Here is a 4968-nt window from a genome sequence, read left to right as displayed (position 1 = left end):
GAATCAAATGAGAATGAAAACACATCCTATCAGAACATTTAGGACTCAGAAAAGGCAGCACTCAGAGGTCAATTTATAGCAAGAAATGCACACATCTGAAACAGAAGAAAAATGAACCCAGACCCATACATCACACCATGAATAAAAAGTAACCAAAATCGAAGTATTAACCCTACAACTCAAACAAATAGAAAGAAAGTAGCAGAAGGAGCCCTCAGACACAAGAATAAAGCAAATAATAACAAGTAGAGCAGAATTAAATGAAATAAAGAATAGAAGAAGAATTGGAAGTTTTAACATGACCAAAAGCTGGTTCTTTGAAAAGATTTAACAAAATTGATAAACCACTGGCCAAACTGACAAAAGAAAAGCAGGAGAGGAAGAAAATAACCCAGATTAAAAATGAGATGGGCAATATCACAACAGACTCAAGTGAAATTAAAAGAATCATAACAGAATAATATGAAAAATTGTACTGAAACAAATTTGAAAACCTAGAGAGTTGGGAATGGACAAATTTCTAGAAATGCACCTCCTACCTAAACTAACACAAGTAGAGGTAGGACAACTAAACAAACCTGAAACAAAAGAGGAGATTGAAAAGGTAATTAAAAAGCTCTCAACAACAACAAAAAGTCCTGGTCCTGATGGCTTCACTGAAGAATTCTGCCAAACTTTCAAAGAAGTGTTAACTCCAGTGCTACTAAAGGTATTTCAGAGCATAGAAGAAGACGGACTGCTCCCAAACTCATCCTATGAAGACAGCGTAAGGCTGATACCAAAACCATTTAAAGACAGCACACACACACACACACACAAAGGCCAATATCCCTCATGAACATGGGTGCAAAAATCCTCAACAAAACTCTAGCCATTAGAATTCAACAACATATCAAAAAAAAAAAATACTTCACCATGACCAAGTGCGGTTCATACCAGGCATACAGGAGTGGTTCGACATTAGTAAAACAACCAACATAATCTAGTACATAAATAAAACAAAAGAAAAGAACCATACGATTTTTCAATTGATGCAGAAAAGGCATTTGACAAATTCCAACACCCATTCTTGATAACAACTCTCAGCAAATTGGGAATAGAAGGAAAAATCCTCAACACAATAAAGGGCATTTATGCAAAGTCAATAGCCAACATCACCCTAAACGGAGAGAGTCTGAAATCATTCCCCTTGAGAACAGGAACCAGACAAGGATGCCCTTCATCACCACTCTATTCAGCATTATGCTGGAGGTCCTAGCCAGATCAATTGTTTAGAAAAAGAAATAAAGTGCATTCAAACTGGTAAGGAAGAAGTAAAAGTAAATCTATTTGCAGAAGACATGATATTCCACACAGAAAATCCTAAAGATTCCAGAAGAAAACTACTGGAACTAATAGAAGACTTCAGCAAAGTACCAGGATACAAGATAAAAAAAGAAAAAAAGCACTTGGGTTCCTCTACAACAAAAAATAGACCAGTGAAGAAGAAATCACCAAATCAATAACATTTACAAGAGCCCTCAGGAAGATAAAATGTTTAGGAATAAATCTAAAGAAAATAACAGCATACTACTGCAAGAAACCAAAAGAGGCCTACATAAGTGGAAACAAATGCTCCAACATTATGAAAATGGAAGACTCAACATTATGAAGATGTCTCTTCTACCCAAAGCTATCTATAGGTACAGTGCAATCCTGATCCGAATTCCAATGACATTTTTTACTGAGATGGAGAAACAAGTCATCAACATCCTATACAAAGTGAAGAGGCCCCAGATAAATAAAGGAGGACTGAAAAGAACAAAGTGGGAGAACTCACGCTACCTGATTTTTAGAACCTATTATAACACCACAGTAGTTAGAACAGCCACGTGCTGGTACAAAAAGAGATAGACACACCAATGGAACAGAATTGAGAATCCACACATAAATTCATTCACCTATGAGCGTCTGATATTTGAAAATGGACCAAAGTCTGTTAAATGTGGAAAAGACGGCCTCTTTAACAAATGGTGCTGACATAACTTGATATCCATTTGCAAAAAAATAGAAAAAGACTCATACCTTCCACCATAAACAAAACTACCTCAAAATGGATCAAAGACATAAATATAAAATCTTAGATGATAACGATCGTGGAAGAATATATAGGGACAACACTAGGAGCCCTAATACATGGTGTAAACAGTATACAAAATAGTACCAGTAATGCACAAACACCAGAAGAGAAACTAGATAAGTGACAGATCATAAATAAAAAACGCTTACCCTCATCCAAAGACTTCACCGAAAGAGTAAAAAGACAACCTATAGGCTGGGAAAAAGAATTTGGTTACAATGAATCTGATCATCTAATCTCTAAAATCTACAAGATACTGCAAAACCTCAAGAGCAAAAAGACAAATAACCAAAATAAAAAATGGTGAACAGGCACTTCACCAAAGAAGACGTTCAAGTGGCTAACAGATACACAAGGAAATGCTCATGACCAGTAGCCATTAGGGAAATGCAAATCAAAACTATAAGATACCATACACCTCAATAAGTTTGACATTAATCCAAAAAATTCAAAGTAATAAATGTTGCACAGGTTTTAGGGAGACTGGAATACTTATGGACTGCTGGTGGGAATGTAAAATGGTGAAATAGTTTTGTCGCTTCTTTCAAAAGCTGGAAACAGAACTACCATACCATCCAGCAATCCCACTACTTGGAATATATCCTAGAGACCTAAGAGCCTTCACACAAACAGATATGTTCACACTCATATTCATTGCAGCACTGTCTATAATAGCAAAAAGATGGAAATAACCAAGATGCCCATCAATGGATGAATGGATAAACATTATGGTATAGTCACAAAATGGGATATTACACAGGGATAAAGAACAACAATAAAAAAAATAAAAAATAATAATAAAAAAAGAAGAACGATAAATCCATGAAACATCTCATAACATGGAGCAATCTGGCAGGCATTGTGCTGAGTGAAATTAGTCAGTTGCGAAAAGGCAAATATTATATGAGACAACTATTAGAAGACCTCAAGAAAAGGTTTAAACACAGAATAAAATATTTTTTGATGGTTACCAGGATGAGGAGCGAGGAAAAGGGGTAATCACTAATTAGACAGCAGACATTCTAGGGAACAGGGATGCGCTTTCATCGTAGATACTCGGAATGATTGTCAGCCCTCTGCCTTGTTCAGAGTGTGACCCCTCGTTACAACCAGATACCTGTGCCTACACCAATCACTTCTGCCACCTCTAAGACTGTATGGCGGAGCCTGTACCACTCACTTGATGACCAACTACCTGGACACTTGAGCCCAAACCATACAACAAATGTGAATGGACTTCTAGGCTCATATACCAGGTAAGGGCTCTAGCCATCTGGTGACTGGACTTTAGATTTTCAAAGGCACAAATAAGCTAGCTCACTCAAGCAGCCTATTTAGGCATTTCAAAAGAACACAAAGTGATAAGCTAGGATAAAGTACTCAAACATAAAATAATACAATAAGTTATAGAAACCAGTCAATATCAAATCACAGAAAGAATCAGACCACAATCACTTCAACAATCTCTGGAAACAAAGAACCAAGGAATCTTCTGGATGAAGATGTATTCCTAGAATTACTACGTGTTCATAGAATAGAAAAGATTAATCTACTGAACTCTTCAAGAGATCAGGAAGGAGATCAGGCAAAATGCGGAACCAACCCAAGGAGCACACAGATAAAGCAGTCAAGGAAATCAAGAAGGCTATCCAAGAACATAATGAAAAATTTAATTAGCTACAAAAATCCACAGGACACAGTAATCAGAAATTCAGAAGATTAAGAATAAAATTTCAGATCTAGACAACTCAATAGAAACTCTGAAGGCAGAATTAGTGAGACTGAAGATGAAACACTTGGCACCAATATATTCAAATGAATATCAGATAAAAGAATTTTAAAAAATGAAGAATCCATAAGAATCAACTGGACTGTATCAAGAGAAATCACCGACAAGTGATTCAAGTACCAGAATAGGGAGGGATAACAAAAAATACAGAAAGAATTGTTATACATTTGTTGGCAGAAAAGTTCCCTGATATGGTGAAGATGCAAAGATATCTATCCAAGGTGCTCATCAAACCCCACATAAGTGAAATCTCAAAAGAAAGTCACCGAGCCATATTATAATCAAATTTCTAAAACCAAAGATAAGGAGAGAATTTTAAGAGTAGCTAGTGATAAACAAAAAGTGACCTACAAAGGATAGTAAAGGCTGTTATGCTTGGACTAATCCACAGAAACCATGCAGGGAAGAAGGCAATGGAATGCTGTAATATAAAGCATTGAAGGAAAAAAAAAATTGCCAGCCAAGAATCATCATATATCCTGCAAAACTTTCTCTCAAATATGAAGGTGAAATTAGGACGTTTCCAGATAAACAGAGGTTTAGGGAATTTAGAAAAACCCAACTAAAACTACAAGAAATACTAAAGGGAGTTCTCTGGTTAGAAAATCAATAATATCAGATATCAACCCAAAACTAGAACTCAGGACAGAGCAACAAGATGTCAACCCAGAGAGGGAAATTGCAAATATAAATCAAGTTAAAAACAGAAAAGCTCAAAACACAGTGAAACAGTGTTGTCATTATGTAAAAGATGACAATATTACAAAAATAAAGAGGGAGTAAAAAATGTAGCCATACATCTTTCATATGCAAGGGAAGTCCAGGCAATATAAATAAATAAAGCTTACTTTTAAATTTAGAAAAATATGAGTATGTATGAAGGTAACCACAAAGGAGACTAACAATCCTACACATCAAAATAAAATACAGGGCAAACATAAAGACTAAGCAAAAACAAAATCAACAGCGAATGAGGAAAAGAAAACATATAAACTGCTCAGCACGCATACATAGGCATAAACTACACATATACACAGACGCATAAAACACACCACACGTG

This window comes from Loxodonta africana, chromosome Y (genome assembly GCF_030014295.1).
Source record: "Loxodonta africana isolate mLoxAfr1 chromosome Y, mLoxAfr1.hap2, whole genome shotgun sequence".
NCBI classification, from domain to species: domain Eukaryota; kingdom Metazoa; phylum Chordata; class Mammalia; order Proboscidea; family Elephantidae; genus Loxodonta; species Loxodonta africana.
Note: the sequence above shows the minus strand (reverse complement) of the source record.